Genomic DNA, 26,556 nt, shown 5'->3' on the forward strand with positions numbered 1-26,556 from the left:
GAAAAAAAATTTAAGGAAGGCATTTCAATTCAATTTTCCCTTCCATGCATTAACCAATTATTATACGGCTTCTGAGAGGCTGAGAAACCATCAGTGCTTTGAGCAGTCTCATGAGTCAAAGGGAGAACCAGAATTCAGAGCTCAATAAGGAGGAGTATCTCTCAACACACCTGGCTTTCATTTTAGACTTTTGAAGGCTCATCTTTCAGGAAAACAGGGAACTGGACATAGACAAGACCACATAAAGGATTAAATTCAGCTTCTAATGTAACCAATCACTGAATTTATGGAGGTATTATGTCCATATTCTAATGAAAGTAAGAAGCAAAAGCAAATTCTCTCTTAGGAAAGACTATACAGACTCCTAAACTTAATGATGGTTTCACTTATGATTTTTTGACTTATTGTCATTCGAAAGTGATACGCATTCAGTAGAAACCATACTTTGAATTTTGGTCTTTTCCTGGGCTAGTGATATGTGGTAGAATACTGTCTTGTGATGCTGGGTCAACAATCAATACACTTACAACCATTCTGTACCCATACAACCAGTCTGTTTTTCACTTTTTGTTCAGTATTAAACAAATTACATGACATATTCAACACTATTATAAAATAGGCTTTGTGTTAGATGATTTTGCCAAATTGTAGACTAATATAAGTATTCTGAGCAGGCTAGCTACGGTGTTTGGTAGGTTATTAAATGCATTTTTGACAGGATATTTTCAAATTATGATGGATTTATCAGGACATAACCCCATCATAAGTCGAGGAAGATCTGTAATTCTGAACCTCAAAGTATCTTTAAAACACTTCATATGCCATTTCTGTCATGTAATAAAACAAAACATACTAGCAGATAAGACCAGGTGACCAATATCAACAGAAAACTAGATAATAGAATTATCGATAGATGTATAGGATATTTAAATGTTAAGGTTACCAGACACAAAATTTTAAATAACTGTAATTAATATTTTTAAAATGAGAATTTCAGTACAGAATAGGAAGCTGTAAATAACAAACATATGGGCACTTCTGGTTTTCCAGTTCAGTATATAAGGAACTTAGAAGTCACCACTCCATTCCAATAAGTAAAAAGCTTAACAAACTGAAACATCAACAGCTCTTCTTAGGTTGATCAGAAAAGTGAGGTCACAAGCAAATCGCTGCCCCCCAAACTGGAAGGAAACACAGGCGGATACAGAGAATCACTACATACCAGAACAGAAACCAAGGAGCAGAAACCTCCACAGGAACCAGTGCCAGGATAGGAAAACCTGAACTGTAATGAATGAAGTGCTGGAGGCTCAGTATGTACAAGTCTGAGAGATAAAAACTCCAGGGGGACCTAGTCATAGAGGGACCCCCTCACAGTGAATACTGGAGAAAATTTTCCTCATGCTTCTGGCAGGGGAGGGGAAAAAGGAACCATTTTGAAGTATGCCAGATCATTCTGTTCTTAATAAAGTCTGCCCTCGGGAAAAACTATTTAGCCAGAGCCTAATTTACTGAGGTTTTTTTAGAGCCTAACCAACCTGACTTGCCCAACTTCAGCTCCCTTTAGCCATCCTGCCCCATCTAAGGGAGGAGACTGAGAAGCACTGGTCAAGTTCATAGTCCAGGAGCATAGCTCACCAAAAAACTAAGACAGAATCATGAGACTATAAAATTCTTCCCCTCCCCCAACACCTTATCACTGCATTACTAAAGACTGATTTACTGCAATTCCTTTTACCCACTACATAATGTCCCCTTTCAACAAAAATTAAAAGGCACACTAAAAGGCAAATACACAGTCTGAAGAGATTAACCAAGAATCAGAACCAGAGTCAGATGTGGCAGGAATGTTGAATTATCAGACCAGGAATTTTTTTTAAACTATGAATAATATTCTAAAGGCTTTCATGGAAAAAGTAGAAAACATGCAAAAACGGATGGATAATATAAGCAGAGAGAAAGTCTAAGAATCAAAAAGAAATACTAGAGTTCAAAAACACTAACAGAGGTAAAGAATTCCTTTGATAGGCTCACTAGTAGACTGAACACAGCTGAGGAAAGAATCTTTGAATTAAGGAAATGACAATAGAAATTTCCAAAACTTAGAAGCAAAGGGAAAAAAGAACAAAATAAAGAACTGTGGGATAACTACACAAGGTATAACATATGTGTAATGGGAATACTAGAAGAAGAAATTAAGGAAGGAACAGAAGAAATATTTGAAGCAATAATGATTGAAAATTTACCCAAATTAATGTTAAGACACCAAATCACAGATCTAGGAAGCTCAGAGAACACAAAACAGGATAAATACTAAATAAATAAACAAATAAATAAATAAAAGCAAACCCCTACAACTAGGCATATCATATTTAAATTTAAAAAAATCAAAGATAAAGAAAAATCTTGAGAGAAGACAAAGGAACAAAGATAAGAATTATATCCAACTTCTCAGAAACCATGCATGCGAGAAAAGAGTAGAGTAAAATTAAGTATTGAAGGGGAAAAAAGCCCCACCAACCTAGAATGATGTAACTTGCAAAATTATCGTTCAAAAGTGAAGAATAACAACTTTATATATAATTGTGTGTATATATACATAATTTGTGTACATATATATATATATATATATATATATATATATATATATATATAGAAGGATGCTTATCTATAAGTGAAATGAATGATACCAAAGATACAAAGGATGGGAGGAAGATATTAGGAATCTTATTGGTGAAGAGTTACAGCGTTATTTGGAAGAGTTATAGTGTTATTTGGAAACGTATGTGGATTAGTTGTAAAAGTATATTTCAAACTTTAGGGAAACAAAAAGGTTTGAAATATTGCAAAAATTACTAAAATGTGACAGAGACATGGAGTGAGGAAATGCTGTTGGAAAAATGGTGACAATAGATTTGCTTGACAAAGGGTTGACACAAAACTTCAATTTGTAAAAAACAGAGCATCTTCAAAGTGGAATAAAGCAAAGCACAATAAAATAAGGTATGCCTGTATAAGGACACATATAGATTAAAAGTAAAAGGCTAGAGAAATATATACCATGCTAACACTAATCAAAAGACAGCAGGAATAGCTATATTAATTTCAGACAGAACAGACTTCAGAACAAGGAAAATTATCAGAGAAAATGAGGGGCATTATATAATGATAAAGGGGTCAATATTCCAGGAAGACAAACAATCTTTAATGTATATGTGGTAACAACAGTGTATCAAAATATGCGAGGCAAAAACTTAGAGAGCTTCAAGGAGAAATAGATGAATTCATTATTGTAGCTGGAGACATTTTAACATCTCTCTATCCGAAATGGACAGATCCAGCAGGCAGAAAATCAAATCAGTAAGGACAGAATGGAACTTAACAGCAACATTATATAGCTGGATACAATTGACATTTATAGATTATTTCACCCAGCAATAGCAGATTACACATTCTTCTCAAGCTCATGTGGAGCAGTTTTCAAGATAGAACACATTCTGGATCATAAAATACATCTTAACGTGCTTCCATCTGGGATCACTTTCCTTCAAAAAAGACTTCAGTATTTCATTTGGTGCAGGTGTGAAAATATCTTTAAATTGCTCTCCTTTTTGAAGACTATATTTTTCTGGATATGGGATTATAGATTGGCACTTACTTTCTTTCAGGATTGTGACGAGATCAGACCACTGTCTACTGGTTATCAAAATTTATGTTGTTGAGTCAACTATCAGAGTTATTTTCCCTCCTTTGGGATTACTGTCTTTTTTTCTCCAGCTGCTTTTAACATTTTCTCTTTATCTTTGATACTTAGGAGTTTTAAAATGATTCAGCTAGTTAAAGTTTTCTTTATGTGATCCTATTTGGGTTTGTGTTACTTCTTGAATCTGTGGCTTGATAACTTTCATCAGTTCTAGAAATCCATCAGCTATTTTGTTTTCCAATATTGCTTCTTCCCCAGTCTTTCCTCACCACTGGGACACTAATTACAAGTATTTAGAACATTTTGTCTTGTCCTATATGCATTTTATTTTTTCTCCTGGGTTTTCATTCTTTTTTGTTTCTGTCAATGATTTAATCTGTACCCACAAATCATTTCTTTAATTGTGTCTAATCTGCTGTTAAACCCATCTATTGAGTTCTTATTTTGAAATATTTTATTTCTCAGTTCCAGGATTTCCATGTTTCTTTTTTAAAATTAATAAACATTATTTTTTAGAACAGTTTTAGGTTCACAGCAAAATTGAGCAGAAAGTACAAAGAATTCCCATATACTCCCTGTCTCCACACATGCACAAACTCTCCCAATATGGTCATCCCACCCCACAGTGGTACATTTGTTAGAACCAATGAACCTACATTGATACATCATTATCCCTCAAAGTCCATAATTTACATTCAGGTTCACTCTTGCTGTACATTCTATGGGTTTGAATAAATGTATAACTAACTACATGCACCCTCCCAATGTAGTATCATACAGAATCATTTCACTGCCCTAACAATCCTCTGTCTCTTCAACCTCCCCTGCCAACTAAGACCTGGCATCTACTAATCTTTTTACTGTCTCCAGAGTTTTCTTTTTCAGAATGTCATATAGTTGGAATCATACAGTAGGTAGCCTTTTTAGATTGGCTTCTTTCACTTAGTAATATGCATTTAAGTTTCCTCCATGTCTTTTCATGGCTTGATAGCTGTTTTATTTTTAGCACTGAGTAATATTATACTGTCTGGATGTACCACAGTTAATTTTCCATTCACCTATTAAGGGAAATCTTGGTTGCTTCCAAGTTTTGGCAAGTAAAGCTGCTATAAATATCCATGTACATGCTTTGTATGGATACAAGTTTTCAATTCACTTGAGTAAATACCAAGGAGTGCAATTGCTGGATCATGTGGTAAGAATATGTTTAGTTTTGAAAGAATATCAAAATGTCTTGTAAAGTGGCTGCAACATTCTGCATTCCCAGAATCAATTAATGAGAGTTCTTGTTTCTCCAAATCCTTGCCAGCATTTGGGGTTGTCAGTGTTTTGAATTAGGCCATTCTAAAAGATGTGTAATTCTATTTCATTGTTGTTTCAATTTGGAATTCACTAATGTCATATAATATTGAGCATTTTTTCATATGTTTACTTGTTATCTGTATATCTTCTTTGGTAATGTATCTGTTTAGTTCATTTGCCCATTTAAAAAAACATCTGGCTGTTCATTTTCTTACCATTGAGTTTTAAGAGTTCTTTGTATATTTTCAAAAACAGTCCTTTATCAGATGTGTCTTTTGCAAATATTTTCTCCCAGTCTGTTGCTTGTCTTCTAATTTCTTTGACATTGTCTATCACAGACCAGATTTTTTAAAAATTTTTAATGAAGTCCAGCTTATCAATTATATCTTTCATGGGTCATGACTTTGATGTTGTGTCTAAATAGGCATCATCATACCCAAGGTCATCTAGGTTTTCTCCTATGTTATCTTCTAGTAATTTTATAATTTTGCATTTTACGTTTAGGTCTGTGATCCATTTTGAGTTAATTTTTATTAAAGGTGTAATGTCTGTGTCTAGTTTCTTTCGTGTGTGTGTGTGTGTGTGTGTGTGCGCATGCATATGTCCAGTTTTTCCAGCACCATTTGATGAAAAGACTTTTCTCCTTTATCTAAGATGACATAACTATTTATGTGGGCCTACTTATATGCTCTCTATTCTATTCCTTTGATCCATATGTCTTTTCTTTTTCCAATACTATACTGTCTTGATTACTGTAGCTTTATATTAAGTCTTTTTTAATTTTCCTTTTTTATTGAAGTATAGTTGATTTACAATGTTGTGTCAATCTCTTCTGTACAGCAAAGTGACTCATATACTAAGTCTTAATGTCTGGTAGTGTCCTTCTGATTTTGTTCTTCTCATTCAATATTGAGTTGGTTATTCTGGGTCTTTTTCCTCTCCATGTTAACTTTAGAATCAATAATTCAATATCCACAAAATAACTTCCTGGGGTTTTGATTGGTATTGCATTGAATCTATAGATCAAGTTGGGAAGAATGGACATTTTGACAATATTGAGTCTTCCTATCCATGAACATGAAATATCGCTCCATATATTTAGTTCTTTGATATCTTTCATCACAGTTTTGTAGTTTTCATCACATATATCTTGCACATATTTTATCTATACCTAAATATTTATACCTAAGCATTTCATCTTTGGGGGTGCCAATATAAATGGTACTGAGTTTTTAATTTCAAATTCCATTTTTTCATTCCTGGTATATAAGAAAGCTGTTGAATTTTGTATGTAGAATACTTTTCTACATAGACAATCATGTGATTTGCAAGAAAAGACAGTTTTATTTCTCCCTTCCCAATCTGTGTACCTTTTATTTCCTTTTCTTATTGCATTTTCTATGTCTTCCAGTATGGTGTGAAAAGCATTGGTGAGAGTGGATATCCTTGTCTTGTTCTTGATCCTAGTAGGAAGCTTCAAATTTCTCATTATTAAGTATGTTAGCTGTTGGGGTTTTTTGTAGATTTTTAACATCAAGTTAAAGAAGTTCTCCTCTATTCCAACTTTGCTGAGATGTTTTTTATCATGAATGCGTGTTGGATTTTGCCAAATGCTTTTTCTGCATGTATTGATATAAACATGTTATTTTTCTTCTTTAGTCTGTTGATGCAATGGATTTCATTGGTTGATTTTTAAGTTTTTAACCAATCTTGCATACTTGGATACCTTGTTTGTGGTATATAAATATTTTTATTCATTATTGAATTTTATTTGCTGATATTTTGTTGAGGATTTTTGCATCTGTGTTCAGGAGAGAGAGTGGTCTGTAGTTTTCCTTTTGTAGTTATAAAAGATGTTTTGTAACATCTTTTTCTGGTTTTGCTATTAGGATAATGCTGGCCTCATGGAATGAATTAGGAAGTATTCCCTCTGCTTCTATCTTCTGAAAGAGCTTGTAGAGAATTAGTATAATTTTTTCTTTAAGTGTTTGGTAGATTTCAGCTACCAAACACTTAAATAACACTTCTGGGCCTACTGCTTTCTGTTTTTGGAAGGTTATTAATTATTGATTCAATTTCTTCAATAGATATAGACCTTTTCACATTGTCTATATCTTCCTGTGTGAGTTTTGGCAGATTGTCTCTTTCAAGGAACTGGTATTTCATCTACATTTTCAAATTTGTGGGAATTGAGTTATTCATAATATTCCTTTATTATCCTTTTACTTTGCAATGAATCTGAAATGATGTCCCTTTTTAATTTCTGATATTAACAATTTCTATATTCTCTTTTTATTGGTTAATCTGGCTAGAGACTTATCAATTTTATTGATGTTTTCAAAGAACCAGCTTTAGGTTTTGTGATCTTCTCTGTTGATTTCCTGTTTTAAATTTCATTGATTTCTGCTCTAATATTTATTATTTTTTTTCTTACTTTGGATTTAATTTTATCTTCTTTTTCTAGTTTCCTAAGGTGGAAGGGTAAATTATTCATTTTAGATCTTTCTTCTTTTCCAATAGGTACATTCGATGCTAAAAATTTCCCTCTAAGCACTGCTTTCACTGCAGCTCACAAATTTCAGTAAGTTGTTTTCCCATTTTCATTTAATTCAAAATGTTTTTTAAACTTCTCTTGATATTTCTTCTTTGATCCATGTGTTATTTAGCAATTTAGCAGTGTGTTATGTTGTTTAATCTCCAATTATTTTGGGAATTTCCAGCTATCTTGTTGTTTTTTATTTCTAGTTTAAACCCATTATGATGTGAGAGAGAGACACACACACACACAGAGGGAGACAAAGAAAGAGAGAGCAAATAAAGAAAAGAAACTTCACATAGGACTTACAGATATTTTTAAAAACCATAAAAGAATATTATAAACAACTTGATGCCAACATATTTGAAAGTTTAGATGAAAAAGAGAATTCCTAAATTGATACAAGAATTAGAAAAGTTTAAATTGATGCTATTCATAAGAAGTTCAGATGTATTCACAAAGATGCTACAATAGATTTTATTCTCATGTATGAAAAAAAATTCCTCATCTGAAAACACATATTAATACTTTGGTTGTCTCCAGAATTCTAAATGTAGACCTATAATACATTTGAGTTTGTATCTTATTTTTAAATAGTAAAAATATATTTTAAATGATAAAATTCAAATTGAAATTTAATCAAGGGTTCTATATAATGGTTTGAATAACACTGGTCTATCCTATACTTGAAAACATCTAAGATATCTAAGATGGAAAAGTTTACTAGGTTTACAGTCTTTTCTCTGTCACCTTTTTCATGAAGCCCTTTTTAATCTTATTAGTAATTTTCTCTCTCTCTCAGTCTCACTCTTCTCCTTTAAATTCCCAGAGTGATACTGCAGCATTTCTATTTCTCCTGTTATACCTAAAGTATTTCCTTTGTATTATAATTATTAGTATAATTATAGGCTTCTTGAGGACAGGGATTCATTTTACATTTTTTTAAATACACGCAACTTTGGCATAGTATATCTTCATTAAATTGAATTGAATTGGATTTACTATACATAATACATTCAAGTATATTTTGAATCAGTGCTACACAGTGATTTCCTTTTCTTGTGGAAAGGAGAAATTCAAACGTGTATAGCCAGACCACATCAATAACCTAAATCGTTTCTCTGTGGCACATTAATATTTTGGTAATTACTTACCTTACTACCCAAATTTGGAGTCTGTGAAGCTTTCCACATAATGTCTCTGAAATTAGTAATTTGTAGAACTAGAGGCAAGATGATTTCTGGATGGAATCTTAGGGAAATTACCTATGCTCTCTGATTGAATTGAACCTGAGATGGCTTTTCTGCCCCCAAAAAGGTTCATGTGTTGGTTAGATTTACCTTCCCTGGATTATCTCCTAGTTAGATCATAACATTTAATTTATAAAATGTTTTCCATAGATGTACGTAGAAGTCTATTTATTTTGTAGTTCAAAGACATTTCTTTTTATAAGTACACTTTATTAAGATTATGTCTAAATAACTGAAAGAGAAATGTTACTCTGAACCAGCTATTACTTTATTTCATAAAATGTGTAAATTTGTATTTAAAATTCCACACATTCAAAATATATATAACCATGTTCCTCAAATGGTTACATAAACCAAAAAAGTGAAGCACACTGATTTTTAAAAGCACTTAAAGAAATATTATTAGAAATCCATATTTAAAATTAATGATTATTTTATGAAATAAATAATAATTTCCTATATCTTTGGTAGAAAGTAAGCAACACTTGCACCATAAAACCACTTGAAAATATTTCTATATTAACCCTGAATGGGACATTCCTCATCTCATTTAATTGTAGGTGTAGGTGGCATTTCATATTTTATAAATGAGAAAATTGAGGCTCAGGAAACTTAAGAGAACGCCCACATTCACAATAGGTGGCAGAGCTTGATTTGAACACAATTTTTTTTTTTACTTTTCTATGTGTAGTTTCTAACTTAGAGTCTCTAACATTCTTCAATATTGGCAAGAAAAACTACTACATATAACTAACTAAAGCCTTGGGTCAGGAAGATTTACTAGCAACTTTTACCATTTTCTTTTCCTATTTACTCTTCCATGTTTGAAGACTCCATGATATCTTAGCAACACATATTTGCTGTCTTAGAAAATATAAAAGTTTTTCTCAAGGAGACGCACACAATTAACTCTCTTGTTTCCCACATCATTGTGGTGATCTTAAATATCTGTTTTGTAATCAATCAACAATGATTAATTGAGTTGTTACTATGTGTTCAGCAGTATACTAAGTGTTTTGGAAATATAATAGTGCTATCCTAACTTAAACTAAAGTAACAAAAAATTAGGCACCTCCACCTAATGTGTTTATAATCTGATTTCATGTACACCAATTATTTCGAATATATCAGTTATTAATAATGCTGCTTAATAAGGTACTATTTGAGTAACAGAAACAATAGATGCATTAGAGTCAAAGAAGTGAGAGATAAGTGTTAACTGGAATCATCAGCCCTGTTAATGTCTGCCAATACTTGTGATTAAATAAAATATATCAATAAGTCAGGTTTATAAAAATAAATAATAGTGAAAAAGAAAATAATCCATGCACATGTTATTTTCATATTTACAAAGTAAGATGGAGACAGAAATGTGGACAGAGTTCACCTTGCAGATAGAAACTTCTGTATAAGGAATACCAGGAAAAAAGTTAAGAGTTATGTCATCATCATGGCAGAATAAGAGTTTTCTACAATCTTCTCCCCAAGGAACACTGATTTAAACAATCACCCATGGATAAGAGAGTCTTTTTGAAAGTCCAGGAGTCCAGCAGAGAAGTATAAGAATACCACTGGAGCCAAAAGAAAAAAAAGCAAGATTAGACCACTGAAGAGAAAAAGAGGAAGTTTCACTTTACTCACATCACCCTCCTCCAAGGTGGTACAGCTTAGGACCAGAGAGACCTACTTAGCCCACAATTTCCCTGTGGGGGGAAATGAAAGCATGTGAATGACCACCCAGATTCCCCAGCTATGTGGGATGCTACCAGAGAGACTCATTTGTTTCTCACCCCATTCAGAATACTGACATGTGCTGTGTGACTGGAAAGCAGAAAGCAGGTGGGAGAACAGCAGATAGGGCTCTCAGGGGTCATTAAAGTAACACAGATCTTGCTGACCAGTTTGCAGACTCCATCAGGAAGTCTGACTACAAGCTACTGGGTATGCAATGTCTGTAGATTCTTCCACTGGCCATGGACACACTCAAAGCTCTATACGGCTCACCTGCACACATCTCCCACTCCATGGCTGGATCTCTGTGCACGTGCCCAATGGCAGCAAGAGCAAGGTTTTGCAAATGGGTAGTGAGCGTACACAGAAAGCTGGTCAAAGTACGTTGGACTGGGAGAAATTACACAAACTTGAGCATTCAGTAACACTCTAGGGAAAGAAAGAGGGATGCTCTCAGTACCTGGCCTGGGTTTGCAGGATTGAGCGAAAGCATACAAGCTTAATAATTCAGCCACAAGAGGGAATGAGAACTCTGGAGCAAGAGCACCCACAGAAAAGGTCTGAGAAGACCCTCAGAATTCCAACAGGGCTGATGGAAGGAATTTTACTCCCAAAGCTAGTCTGTAAAGAATGGAGGAGGTGAGTGCTTTCTTCAAATGCGAACACAGCAATGCAAGAATTCAAGAAACATGAAAAATCAAGGAAACATGACACCACCAAAGGGACATGATTTCTCAGTAACCAAAACAAAGAAATGGAGATCTTTAATTTTCCTGATAAAGAATTCAAAATGGTTGTCTTAAGGAAACTCAGTGAACTACAAGAAAATACAAAGACAGTTCAGTGAAATCAGGAAAACAATACATGAATAAACTGAGAAGTTCAATAAAGACACAGAAATCTTAAAAAAAAGAAACAGAAATTCTGGAGCTGAAGAATACAATGAATAAAATGAAAAAACAAAAAAGCAATAGAGAACATCAACAGCAGACTGGATCAAGCAGAAGAAAGGATCTATTAAGTAGAAGACAGGTTCTTTGCAATTATCCAGTCAGAGAAGGAAGGAAGGAAGGAAGGGAGGGAGGGAGGGAGGGAGGGAGGGAGGAAGGAAAGAAGGAAGATAGGAAGGAAGGAAGGAAGGAAGGATAGAAGGAAGAGAGTGAAGAAAGCCTACATAAACTATGAGATATCATTAAGAGAAATAATCTATGCATTATTGGAGTCCCAGAAGGAGAGGAGAAGAAGAAAGGGGAAGGAAGCTTATTTAAAGAAATAATGGCTGAAAACTTCACAAATCTGGGGAGAGATTTGGACATCCACATTCATGAAGATTATAGGTAAGCCCAAGATATCAACACAAAACTATCTTCCCCAAGACAATATAATATAATATAATGTAATGGTGGTAGAGAACCAAAAAAGAAAATTAATGAAAACTGAAATAATTAAACATTACCAATCTATGAGTTATCTCTTTCAGTAGCCCTAAGAGGTAGAAGAGAAAAGGAAATGCTTTAAAGATATGGCCTGGTTTAATGATCAAAATAGATATTTGTAGAATGCTTAATAAGTACTAGCCACTGTGACAATATGCACTATGAGGGAATGAGAATTATGCTTTCATAGTCATTCATGGGTGTAAGTTCATTCCTTCATGTGTTTGTCTAAGTTCTCAGGGTCTCTGGATGGAAAGAAAGGGAAAGAATGAAAGATTGTATGGAGGATTCTATAGATCAAACCTAGGGGTGGCATACACTACTTCTGCTCACATTCCATTGGCTAGACCTAACTGCACAAGAGGCTGAGAAATTCAATCTAGCAGAAATCCAGTCAAAATGGAAAGCAATCATTTTGGTCAGTAGTTAGCCAGTCTCTGCCACAGGCTCATAGGTAACACCAAAGGAGTGAGAATTGGCTTTGGGGATGCAATGCGAGTGGCTGGTGAAAAGAAACAGGATAAAGGTTTTAGTAATGAAGATGCTAAAGTGACCAAATAGTATGGTTATATGAGATAAGAAATAGAAATTGTCAAGAGTACTTGACAGTAAAGTCCAGAGGGAACAAAATTCATGCAAATCATAGCAGGTTTTTATGTCAGGAGGCTGCAAAGATAACAGAATGAGAATATAATTAACTATTTTCAGTATGATATATTGGATATGTGAAAAAATATAAACTTCTAGAGAATAGTTAATAAATAGGATAATAGGGCTATTGTAATACTGATATTTCAATTAAAATGGTGTTAGGACTATAGACTGAAACAATATAGGTATAAATTTATCTCCTGAATTTCATGTAGTTCTGAGATAAAACAAATGAAATACAAACTGAAACTCTAAAATGTCTCTGAAATATCTGTACTAAAAATTTCTATATAGTACTAAACATCAGAAGCTACTTTGGAATGAGAAGACAAGTTTCCATTTGCCCTTAACATAAGTGTTTCCACAGGTAATCTTCAAAATTAATCAACGAGGTGTCCCTGCCTGGAGTCCCATATATACTTTAAACCATCTTTTGTTATTGGCCATTGGGAGTTGCTGTTTCAGGTTCCTCCCTATCCTAGGTAACTTGGGTTCCGAGTTAAATGAAAGAAAGGCAAGAAGTATGATTGAGTAATTGAGAACCAAGAGTTATTGAGAAAGTTTCAAACATAGAGTCTGGCTAGCATCTGGTATAAGTAAGACAAAAAGAGACTTGAAATCTCAAAACTTGTTATCCAGTCACATAACCATGTGGCTCTGAAACTCTGGGATCCCAGTGTCAAAATACCCATGCTGGAAAGTCAAACACCAAATACTAGTTTCTAATTTTGCTTACTCAACTTATTACCTATGCTTAGCAGCTTATTATCAAGCTACTGAAATTTTATGAACCTTACTTTACTCATTGGTAATGATAATAATAGTACTTAAACTACAGCCATGTATAGGTTTAGATAACTTATTTGAAAGCTTGTAGGACATTTGGCCCTGTCCAAAATGCCCATTGAGACATCTGGTCCACACGAAAAGGTCTTTAAAATTTGGTCCTGTCCAAAACGTCCGTGAGATATTTGGTCCATGATTCATTAAATAATGCAAACATTTAACTTCATTAGAGTTTTATTTACATTATTTTTATTGTTAATTCCTGATAAATTTTGGACTTCACATTTATTTTTGTTCTTCTTCATCATGAAGTTTAGCAGGGTTAGTCTTAAGTCAATGAGCAACTGATCTCAAGTATATATCAACTTGATTATCAGCTTTATATTTGTTATATCTGTTAACAATTTCAGTTATAAGAATTTGAATTTGTTGGTATCGTCATGAAGTTGGTGGTTGTATTTGAGTGTGACCACCAAGAACCTGGGTGATAACTTGTTCGTTTGATGTTCATCTTTTAACACTCCAATAAATCTCCAAATTTAAGGATGATGCACTACCATTAGCTTTGAAATTTGCTATGCCAGTCTTCCACAGCATCATTTGTCCTGTGATTGCTATTCAGTACTGATATATAAACATTCCAAGTTTTTGGCAGAAATCTTGGAACTTCTGCTTTTCCTCTGCTTCTGCCATGACTTCCAAGGATATAATTCATTAGGTCATCTAAATATTCTTCTGCATTCTCCACAATGTACTCAAAAGTTTCATTTACATCTTCCAAAGGCATAAATGGAAGTCCAAACATCATGGATGCTCATGTACTGGTGTTAGTCTTCATTGTTGTGTACTCTCGTGTTAGACTCAAAGAAGATGTTTTTCACCACAATGACTATGAAAAGTGAAATAAGTATCCTTTTACTTGGGCGTTTGGTAGGAACAGTTGAATCGCATTCATATTTGCAACCTTGAAATCCATCATACACAATGAAAGATTAATGTTGAGATTTCTTTTCCATGCAAATGTAAGTACTTTCATATATATATATGTATGTATATATGTATGTAAGCGTCCTCTTGCTTTTTCATTTTTAGTGCATAAATCAATGACATAGTATAACCTAATACTACACCATGCACAGTAGATAACTGAATGAACTGTATTAGTGACGTCTTGAAGGTGCTATCACTGAATAATGTACTGTCACTTAAATATTGAATATTGTCAAAGTTGTGTAAATAAGAATTCTTTCCTCATCTTGAGCACCAGAATCGTGCATAAGAAATCATTCTCCATGTCTGGTCACTTTATACTACTCTGGAATTTCATTTCCATGCAATGACTTCTTCAATGAGTTTCTTTCTGGTGGCATTAATAGGACTTCTTCATCATGATGGAGAGTTCTTTGAAGTACCTACAATGGTGTTGCATTTGGTTCTTCTTCTGTGTGTCCTTTTAATCTATTCAGGGTTTTCCTTACTTCCCCTTCAACATCAGTGTTTTGCTGCTGTTTTCCTTTTCCATCTTGAATAATTGCACTGTTATCCAAATCCTGACTAGCTTGTACATTGGGCATGCAGGTTCTCCTCTCTTCACAAAACCAGTACCTTTTACTCCTATCTATTAAGGGAATGGAAATGATAACAAAAAGCATTACAATGTGCCACGGGCTTTTCTTTTTGTGAGGATATTATTTCTGCCATATTCCACTGAGAATTTTCAAATAAAGATATCATATTGCCAAGCAACAGAAGAAGAGTTATTTATCATTGTTTTTCTTCTTTTGCAGCAGTCTGACCAATGGTCTATGGCTTACTGGTAGAAGAAACCTTACTAATGTCTTATGGATTTGACACCTGGTTCGACTGGACAGGATTAGCCAGTATGTCGGCACCAGTGGAGGGCATGGTGGTCAATGCCAATGGGCAGGTAAGTGTGGGAATCACACCCATTAAAATCTCTCCAAATAAGCAGATGCTTCTGGCAGTCTACCACAATTGCGAGTGTACCTCTATAGGATATCCATCCAAGGGAAACATTGCCCATTAACCATGGGTGATGAGATAGTTGTAGGGATGTTAATTAGATGCCTGATATCACCCTCATGGCAGCTATTACACCTGATCACTGTGTAGTAGGAGAGCCACACCTGTTCTCACTCCTCCTGAAGATGCTCTGTATAGTGTTTACATCAACAAGATCACTGCCTGCTTTACACAGCAGCTTCACCAAGCTCCTCCTTTCAAACTCTGTCCTAACTGAATGACTCAGCCACATCCAACCAAATGCCCAGTGAAATATTAATGCATGGAAGGGATTTTTGCCTTTTTTTTTTCACTATTAGAACCTCCTAACTAGATGTGTAGATTTGTAGATTTTATTTGCAAAATAAATGAGTTGAATAAAACTGTACAGAATTATACCATTAGAAGCAACTGGGTTTTTATATTTTATTTGTAAACAAAAGATAGTATGTCTTCATTAAAAAAAACTCGATATTTTAAAGTTATATACTATTATCTGAGGCCTAACATGTCATAAGAAATAGGACTAGTTTCCTTTAAACAAAAGATAGAAAATGGAAAATATCACTGTACGATATATTTTCTCTTTTAGAGTTTTTTGAGATATATTAAAATTTGTCAGAGTTGTTTGCATTAAAATAAGGAAAAGTGTCTTGTGAAATCAGTTCGATTTTAGCCACTGCTGTATTTGCAAAATAAATATATGTTAATTTCTTTCCTCCAAAACAGAGTGCAGATTAAGTGGCAATTACCATCCTACATACCCTTTAAGTTTAATAAGCAAGGAATCTGAGGGAATGTATAATAACTATGCACAGTAGATGCTTGTCATTTGTGCCAACAGTGCAGAGAGAGAGAAACAGATGAGAGAGAGAGGAAGAAAATGAAAGAGAGAGAGAGAGAAAGAGAAGCGAGCATTTGGCTAATATAAATCTCTCCTTATATATATTTTCTACCAACAATTTAAGTGTATGAGGCATGACTTGAAAGTAATGAAAGTGATATTCTTGTGTGACTACTAAATTAATCTACAGACAGTTTCAAAAGATGTTAAAAGATGTTTTATATAAAAGTTCTGGTAGGCTTTCTTAAAGCAAGCACTCAAACAAAAGAGCAATGCATGTGATAAAAAGTACCCTGGGCATGCTGTGACAATATTCAAAGTTGAGCAGATTCCTTCCTAATTGGACATATGATCTTTTATGATATTTTGCTTTTGTGGATCTCCTTTCCCTCAACATTGAATTAAGTAATCTCTAAAATCCCTTTCATTTGTAAAAACCATGAAACTATTTTTTTAGAATTATAGCTCACATTATGAAAGATGTTTAATTTGGGTACAATTTCTTGAGCCTTCAAAAAAATAATCCGTCTGTTCCATAGTTGTGCCCCAAAATGTTTTAAGTGATAACAATGACAACATTAAGTGTTTCAATATCTTAAAACACCCAATGTCTATTTGCCAAAACAGAAAGACTCAAAAATGCACATTGTGGTTGCAGCATATTGACATGTAACAAGGTCAGATTTACCAATATATTACCACAGTTCATATCTATGTAATTTATTTTCTGTGTAAGGAGAGAAGTTTTTCATTTAAATATTGTGACTAATCTGAAGCATATCTGAGCTTTTATCAAAAGATTTCCAAATCAGAGCTCAAGGACCTAGAGCTATTGCTTTCTATATTTTCACTCTGAGGATGTATCCACTGAAAAAAAAAGACGATCTCAAATTTGAAAAAAAATAAAACAAAAAACTATCCTCTAAGAAGGGTGGCTACTTAAAAAAGAAGAAACATTTTTGTAAAGTGTTTGCAAATACTACATTTAGATTTAGCCTATGAAGGATTCCCAAATGGATTACTACGTTAGTACATAAACACACTAAGTTAGAAAATACTCAGTCTGCTTGATGTACCTTAATACTTAAATAATTGTTTTGTTTTCCATTGTATATCAAATTTACCTGTGAACAACAGATCATTCATTCAGTTATTCATTCATTTAAAACATATTTGTTAACTCCCAATTTCTACTTGGAATATACAAAACTGGAAAGAGCATCACTTCTACCTTTACAACAAAGCCATATATCCTGCAAATTCATAATTTTCTTGAACCTATCAGAAAGCTGAGGTCACAAGGCAACCAAATAACTTTAAATCTAAGGAAAGACAGGCAATAAGAGATAAGATATAAGCACTTATGTGAAGATGGATGTAGCCAGACACTATTAAGAAGAATTAAGCAATTTTTAAGTGAATAGTATAGTACAATTTTTTATATAGAATAATTTTTTAGTTTTGATAAATGTTCTACGGTTATGCAAGATGTTAACATAAAGGGAAGCTGGATGAATGGCACATATACAGGAACTCTCTACTATTTTGCAATTTTTCTATAAGTTAAAAGTTACTAAAAGTTTTTTTTTTAACTGTTATAAATTATTGACTGATTGGTAAAAGCTGACTATGGCTAGAAAGAGAATATAGAACCTTGAGGGCACAGGTATAAGGGGAGTACATACTCACTGCAATCTCTTCTCCATGGGTGTCACTGGACACTGAAAACATATTGGTGAGATGCTGAGAAAGCATCCCTCAGTCTATGAAAGAAAAAAAAAGCATCCCTCATAGTACAAGTCTGGGTGAGAGGAACAGCAGCAGCAAATCCTACCCAGATCTGTTTCTCTTATTTCATCTATGGAACAAAAACTGTAAACTGTGAGAGAGGAAAGGGCAACACAAATTGTCACCCTTAGGGCACTGGTGAAAATGTACTGCAGCTGGTAGAACAGAACAAGAAAAAAACAAAACAAAACTGTACCCTTGGGGAGAGCAAGAGGATGGGCCAAGAACTATATCTGGGAGGGGCAAGAGTAGTGAGAAAGCCACACCTCCAAGACCTAGGGACACAGTTCTTGCCCAGGATAGAGGATTAATTAGAACAACAGAAAACACTCTCCATCATCAGGCTAATCAGAATCAAGTGATAAGTGACAGTGAAATAATGAGGAAAGTGTTATAAGAGCCTGAAAGAACACTCTCCCTGAGGCACAGCCCAAAGGAAGACCCAAAGCTGTGGAGCAGACATTGATAAAAACCACTGGGCAACCAGAACCCACCCTGAACTAATGTATCACTTGAGGAATTTAAAGCCTGGCACACCTCTTAACAAGACTAAAAACAGCAGCAAGAAACTCCACAATCTACTCTTGACTAGAATGACACACATACACTCACATACACACAAACGCTAAAAGCCTAGTAAATACAAAGGCATGCCAATTTCTCAACATAAGAACTATTCACCTTAGTCTCTATTGTCTTACATAAGATGTCCAGCTTTCAACAACAACAACAAAAATAGCAGGCATATTTTAAAAAGCAATTAAAAAACAACATACTGTCAAGAGACAAAGCAGTCAACAAAACCAGAATTAGATAAGAAAGAAATGTTGGAACCATTTGAAAGAAAATTTAAAATAACTATGATTAATATGTTAGGGGTTCTTCTAGATAATACTGACAACATTCACAATCAGATGGCAAATTTCAGGAGAAAAAAATGCAAACTATATGAAAGAATCAAGTAAAATGTTAAAAATGAAAATCACAGTAAATGTGATATACAATACCTTTGATGGGCTCATCAGTAGATTGGACATAGCTGAAGAAAGAACCAGTGACCTTGAACATATGCCCACAGAAATTATCTAAACAGAAACACAAAGAGAAAAAGGGTGAAAATAAAAATACAGAACAGTCAAAATTTGAAGGACAATATCAAATGATCTATCATATGTGTAACCAAAATCTGAAAAGGAAAAGAGGGAACAGGGAGTTAAAAAAGATATTTGGAGAAATATTGGATTTGCTGCTGCTATTCCTCTCACTCAGACTTTTGTACTACAAGGGATGCATTGTCAGGATCTCACCAATCTTTGTTTTGAGTGTCCAGTGACACCCATAGAGAAGAGCCTGTAATGAATATGTACTCATTACACCCTTACACCTGTGCCCCCAGGGATTCTATATTATCTTTCCAGCCATAGTCAGCCTTTACCAATCTGTCAAAATTAATGCCACACAACAAACGACAGAGTAAAGAAGCTCAGATTAAGCTAAGTAAATGTGTGTGCACCTAACAACAAGTTTCAAAATACATGAAGCAAAACCTGAAAGAACTGGAAGGAGAAAAAGAAAAATCTACAGTTGTAGTTGGAGCCATCAACACTCTTCTCTCAGTAAATGATAGAACAAGTAGAAAATCAGTCAGGATAGAGAAGATCTGAAAAACACTGTTGACCAACATGACCTAATGGACATTTGTAGAACACTCATTCCAGCAAGAGCAGAATATATTTCTTTCAAATGCACATGTAACATTGAACAAAATAGAGCATAAATTTTAAAAGAACAGGAATCATAGAATGCATGCTCTCTGACAAATTAATAAAATAGAACTCAATAAAAGGAAGATATCTGAAAATCCACAAATATACTGAAAATAAACAACAGTTCTAAATAACCCATGTGTCAAAAAGGAAGCCTCAAGGAACATTAAAAAATTATTTTGAACTAAATAAAAACAAAAGCATAACACATCCCAACTTGTGGGATGCAACTGAAGCAGTACTAAGAAGGAAATTTATATCATTAAATGGTTATACTAAAAGGAGTAAAAGTCCTTACATCAGTAATCTAACCTCCCAACTTAGAGACTAGAAACCAAAATAAGATAATTTTAAACCCAAAGCAAGCAAAAGAAAGGAAATAATCAAGATGAGAACTGAAATCAGTGAAGCTGGAAACAAAAACAGACAAAAGCAATGAAGCCTAAAGCTAGATCCTTGAAAAAAAACCTTTTGTTTTAATTGCCTTACCAAGAAAGAGAGAGAGAGAGCACGTGTAAGACAGGACACAAATTACCAATATCAGGAATTAATTAGGGAAGAGCTTTACTACAAAACATACAAACATTTAAAGAATAATAAGGATATACTAAGAACAGTTCTATACCCATAAATTTGACAAGATAGATGGAAAGGAAGGATCCATTCAAAGTCATAATACCAAGTTCATGGAAGTGGACACATACTCTTTTTAGACTTGTATTTATTAAATAAATTGAATTTTTAGTCTAAAACCTTCCCACAAAGAAAACTAGAGACCCAGTTGAACTCTACCAAGTAATTAAGAAATAATGCCAACTGTAAATGATTCTTCCAGAAAATAGAAGAGGAGAGACTATTTCCCAACTCATTTTATGAGACCAGTATTACCTTGGTAGCAAACTAGCCAAGGATATTACAAGAAAAAAAAATCACCAACTAATATCCCTAATGAACATAGATGGAAAAATCCTCAACTTAATATTAGAAAAGTAAATCTAGTAACATACAAAAAGGATAATAAATCTTGACAAATGTGAAGCTGGTTCAGTACTTAAAATCAATCAATATAAATCACAATGTTAACAGACTGAAGAAGGAAAACCATAAGACCACCTCAGTAGAGGCAGAGAAAAAAAAAAGGACAAATCCAATAACCTGCCCTGATTAAAAAGAAACAAACAAATCCTGCAAACTAAGAATAGAAGGTAGCTTGATTAACCCAAAGGCATCAACAAAATACTGACAGTTAACATCATATTAAATGCTGAAAGTATGAATTCTTTCCCCATGATATTGGGAATAAGACGACGATGTTCACTATCACCACTGCTATTCAACATTATGTACTAAGTGCTTGCAATGCAATAAGAAAAGGAAATGAAGTCACACAGATTGAAAAGGAAAATAATTGTGTCTGTTTGCAGATGGTACAAATGTTTACATAGAAAATCCTCAAAAAGTCTACCCTAAAGATACTAAAGCAAACAGTGAGTTTAACAAGGACATAGGAACAAGGTCAATATGCATAAAATGTATTTCTATACATTAGTAATAAACTTAGAATTCAAAATTAATAAAACATCATAATTAACAATAATACCAAAGATGAAATGCTTCTGTATGAATCTCACAAGATGCATGCATTATCTGTGTGCTGAAAACTACAAGACTTATTAGCAACTGGAATTCTCTTATCCGATGGTGGGAATGCAAAATTGTACAGCTACTTTGGAAGGTAGTTTGGCACTTTCTTTCTTTTTAATTAATTAATTAATTAATTTTTCATTGGATGACTTGAATAATAAATATATATATTTTTTACACAGCAGGTTCTTATTAGTCCTCAATTTTATACACATCAGTGTATACATGTCAATCCCAATCGCCCAATTCATCAGACCACCAGCCCCATCCCCGCCGCTTTCTCGCTTGGTATCCATACGTTTGTTCTCTACATCTGTCTCAATTTCTGCTCTGCAAACCAGTTCATCTGTACCATTTTTCTAGGTCCCACAGATGTGTGTTAATATACGATATTTCTTCTTCTCTTTCTGACTTACTTCACTCTGTATGACAGACTCTAGATACACCCACGGCTCTATAAATGACCCAATTTCTTTCCTTTTTATGGCTGAGTAATATTCCATTGTATATATGTACCACATCTTCTTTAACCATTCGTCTGTTGATGGGCATTTAGATTGCTTCCATGACCTGGCTATTGTAAACAGTGCTGCAACGAACAATGGGGTGCATGTGTCTTTTTGAATTATGGTTTTCTCTGGGTATATGCCCAGTAGTGGGATTGCTGGGTCATATGGTAATTCTATTTTTATTTTTTACGGAACCTCCATACTGTTCTCCATAGTGGCTGTATCAATTTACATTCCCACCAACAGTGCAAGAGGGTTCCCTTTTCTCCACACCCTCTCCAGCATTTGTTGTTTGTAGATTTTCTGATGATGCCATTCTAACTGGTGTGAGGTGATACCTCATTGTAGTTTTTTTTTTTTTTGTGGTACGCGGGCCTCTCACTGTTGTGGCCTCTCCCGTTGCAGAGCACAGGCTCCGGACGCGCAGGCTCAGCGGCCATGGCTCACGGGCCCAGCCGCTCCGTGGCATGTGGGATCTTCCCGGACCGGGGCACGAACCCGTGTCCCCTGCATCGGCAGGTGGACTCTCAACCACTGCGCCACCAGGGAAGCCCCTCATTGTAGTTTTGATTGGCATTTCTCTAATAATTAGTGATGTTGAGCAGCTTTTCATGTGCTTCTTGGCCATCTGTATGTCTTCTTTGGAGAAATGTCTATTTAGGTCTTCTGCCCATTTTTGGATTGGGTTGTTTCTTTTTGTAATATTCAGCTGCATGAGCTGTTTCTATACTTTGGAAATTAATCCTTTGTTGATTCATTTGCAAATATTTTCGACCATTCTGAGGGTTGTATTTTGGTCTTGTTTATGGTTTCCTTTGCTGTGCAAAAGCTTTGAAGTTTCATTAGGTCCCATTTGTTTACTTTTCTTTTTATTTCCATTACTCTAGGAGGTGGATCAAAAAAGATCTTTCTGTGACTTATGTCAGAGTTCTTCCTATGCTTTCCTCTAAGAGTTTTATAGTGTCCGGTCTTACATTTAGGTCTCTAATCCATTTTGAGTTTATTTTTGTGTACGGCATTAGGGAGTGTTCTAATTTCATTCTTTTACATGTAGCTGTCCAGTTTTCCCAGCACCACTTATTGAAGAGATTGCCTTTTCTCCATTGTATATCCTTGCCTCCTTTGTCATAGATTAGTTGACCATAGGTGCGTGGGTTTATTTCTGGGCTTTCTATCCTGTTCCATTGATCTATGTTTCTGTTTTTGTGCCAGTACCATATTGTCTTGATTGCTGTAGCTTTATAGTATAGTCTGAAGTCAGGGAGTCTGATTCCTCCAGCTCCGTTTTTTTCCCTCAAGATTGCTTTGACTATTCGGGTTCTTTTGTTTCTCCATACAAATTTTAAGATTTTTGGTCTAGTTCTGTAAAAAAGGCCATTGGTAACTTGATAGGGATTACATTGAATCTGTAGATTGCATTGGGTAGTATAGTCATTTTCACAATGTTGATTCTTCCAATCCAAGAACATGGTATATCTCTCCATCTGTTGGTATCATCTTTAATTTCTTTCATCAGTGTCTTATAGTTTTCTGCATACAGGTCTTTTGTCTCCTTAGGTAGGTTTATTCCTAGGTATTTTATTCTTTTTGTTGCAATGGTAAATGGGAGTGTTTCCTTAATTTCTCGTTCAGATTTTTCATCATTAGTGTATAGGAACGCAAGAGATTTCTGTGCATTAATTTTGTATCCTGCTACTTTATCAATTTCATTGATTAGCTCTAGTACTTTTCTGGTGGTATTTTTTGGATTCTCTATGTATAGTATCATGTCATCTGCAAACAGTGACAGTTTTACTTCTTCTTTTCCAGTTTGTATTCCTTTTATTTTTCTTCTCTGATTGCCGTGGTGAGGACTTCCAAAACTGTGTTGAATAATAGTGGAGGGAGTGGACATCCTTGACTTGTTCCTGATCTTAGAGGAAATGGTTTCAGTTTTTCACCTTTAAGAATGATGTTCGCTGTGGGTTTGTCGTTGATTGCCTTTATTATGCTGAGGTAGGTTCCATCTATGCCCACTTTCTCGAGAGTTTTTATCATAAATGGGTGTTGAACTTTGTCAAAAGCTTTTTCTGCATCTATTAAGATGATCATATGGTTTTTATTCTTCAATTTGTTAATATGGTATATCACATTGATTGATTTGCGTATATTGAAGAATCCTTGCATCCCTGGGATAAATCCCACTTGATCATGGCGTATGATCCTTTTAATGTGTTGTTGGATTCTGTTTGCTAGTGTTTTGTTGAGGATTTTTGCATCTGTATTCATCAGTAATATTGGTCTGTGATTTTCTTCTTTTGTAGTATCTTTGTCTGGTTTTGGTATCAGGGTGATGGTGGCCTCATAGAATGAGTTTGGGAGTGTTCCTTCCTCTGCAATTTTTTGCAAGAGTTTGAGAAGGATTGGTGTTAGCCCTTCTCTAAATGTTTGATAGAATTCACCTGTGAAGCCATCTGGTCCTGGACTTTCGTTTGTGGGAAGATTTTTAATCACAGTTCCAATTACATTGCTTTTGTTTGGTCTGTTCATATTTTCTATTTCTTCCCAGTTCAGTCTTGGAAGGTTATACCTTTCTAAGAATTTGTCCATTCCTTCCAGGTTGTCCATTTTATTGGCATACAGTTGCTTGTAGTAGTCTCTTAGTATGCTTTGTATTTCCGCGGTGTCTGTTGTAACTTCTCCTTTTTCATTTCTAACTTTATTGATTTGAGTGCTCTCCCTCTTTTTCTTGATGAGTCTGGCTAATGGTTTATTAATTTTGTTCATCTTCTCAAAGAACCAGCTTTTAGTTCTATTGATCTTTGCTATTGTTTTCTTAGTTTCTATTTCATTTATTTCTGCTCTGATCTTTATGATTTCTTTCCTTCTGCTAACTTTGGGTTTTGTTTGTTCTTCTTTCTCTAGTTCCTTTAGGTGTAAGGTTACATTGTTTATTTGAGATTTTTCTTGTTTCTTGAGGTAGGCTTGTATACCTATAAACTTCCCTCTTAGAACTGCTTTTGCTGTATCCCACAGGTTTTGGATCATCGTGTTTTCATTGTCATTTGTTTCTAGGTATTTTTTGATTTCCTCTTTGATTTTTTCAGTGATCTCTTGGTTATTTGGTAACGTATTGTTTAGCCTCCATGTGTTTGTGTTTTTTACATTTTTTTCCCTGTAATTCATTTCTAGTCTCCTAGCGTTGTGGTCAGAAAAGATGCTTGATATGATTTCAATTTTGTTAAATTTACTGAGGCTTGATTTGTGACCCAAGATGTGATCTATCCTGGAGAATGTTCTGTGCGCACTTGAGAAAAAAGTGTAATCTGCTGTTTTTGGATGGAATGTCCTATAAATATCAATTAAATCTATCTGGTCTATTGTGTCATTAAAAGCTTCTGTTTCCTTATTTATTTTCATTTTGGATGATCTGTCCATTGGTGTAAGTGAGGTGTTAAGGTCCCCCACTATTACTGTGTTACTGTTGATTTCCTCTTTTAGAGCTGTTAGCAGTTGCCTTATGTACTGAGGTGCTCCTATGTTGGGTGCATATATATTTATAATTGTGATATCTTCTTCTTGGATTGATCCCCTGATCATTATGTAGTGTCCTTCCTTGTCTCTTGTAACATTCTTTATTTTAAAGTCTATTTTATCTGATATGAGTATAGCTACTCCAGCTTTCTTTTGATTTCCATTTGCATGGAGTATCTTTTTCCATCCCCTCACTTTCAGTCTGAATGTGTCCTTAGGTCTTGTAGACAGCATATATATGGGTCTTGTTTTTGTATCTGTTCAGCAAGCCTGTGTCTTTTGGTTGGAGCATTTAATCCATTCATGTTTAGGGTAATTATCAATATGTATGTTCCTATTACCATTTTCTTAATTGTTTTGGGTTTGATTTTGTAGGTCTTTTTCTTCTCTTGTGTTTCCCACTTAGAGAAGTTCCTTTAGCATTTGTTGTAGAGCTGGTTTGGTGGTGCTGAATTCTCTTAGCTTTTGCTTGTCTGTAAAGCTTTTGATTTCTCCACTGAATCTGAATGAGATCCTTGCTGGGTAGAGTAATCTTGGTTGTAGGTTCTTCCCTTTCATCACTTTAAATATATCATGCCACTCCCTTCTGGCTTGTAGAGTTACTGCTGAGAAATCAGCTGTTAACCTTATGGGAGTTCCCTTGTATGTTGTTTTTCCCTTGCTGCTTTTAATAATTTTTCTTTGTCTTTAATTTTTCCCAATTTGATTACTATGTGTCTCAGCGTGTTTCTCCTTGGGTTTATCCTGTATGGGACTCTGCACTTCCTGGACTTGGGTGGCTATTTCCTTTCCCATGTTAGCTAAGTTTTCGACTATAATCTCTTCAAATATTTTCTTGGGTCCTTTCTCTCTCTCTTCTCCTTCTGGGACCCCTATAATGCGAATGTTGTTGTGTTTAATGTTGTCCCAGAGGTCTCTTAGGCTCTCTTCATTTCTTTTCATTCTTTTTTCTTTATTCTGTTCGCAGCAGTGAATTCCACCATTCTGTCTTCCAGGTCACTTATCCGTTCTTCCGCCTCAGTTTTTCTGCTATTGATTCCTTGTAGTGTAGTTTTCATTTCAATTATTGTATTGT

General features: G+C 34.6%; 1 long non-coding RNA gene across 1 annotated transcript in view; it reads left to right on the top strand.

Moving 5' to 3' along the window:
• The first annotated feature begins 4,868 nt into the window (after nt 1–4,868).
• LOC137216757 (uncharacterized) overlaps nt 4,869–26,556 on the top strand; it is a 74,772-nt gene continuing 53,084 nt past the window's right edge. The window contains exons 1-3 of the long non-coding RNA XR_010939843.1: nt 4,869–4,898; nt 7,526–7,586; nt 15,183–15,322. This is a non-coding gene — a long non-coding RNA (uncharacterized lncRNA). The remainder of the gene's footprint in view (nt 4,899–7,525; nt 7,587–15,182; nt 15,323–26,556) is intronic.

This window comes from Pseudorca crassidens, chromosome X (genome assembly GCF_039906515.1).
Source record: "Pseudorca crassidens isolate mPseCra1 chromosome X, mPseCra1.hap1, whole genome shotgun sequence".
Classification (NCBI taxonomy): domain Eukaryota; kingdom Metazoa; phylum Chordata; class Mammalia; order Artiodactyla; family Delphinidae; genus Pseudorca; species Pseudorca crassidens.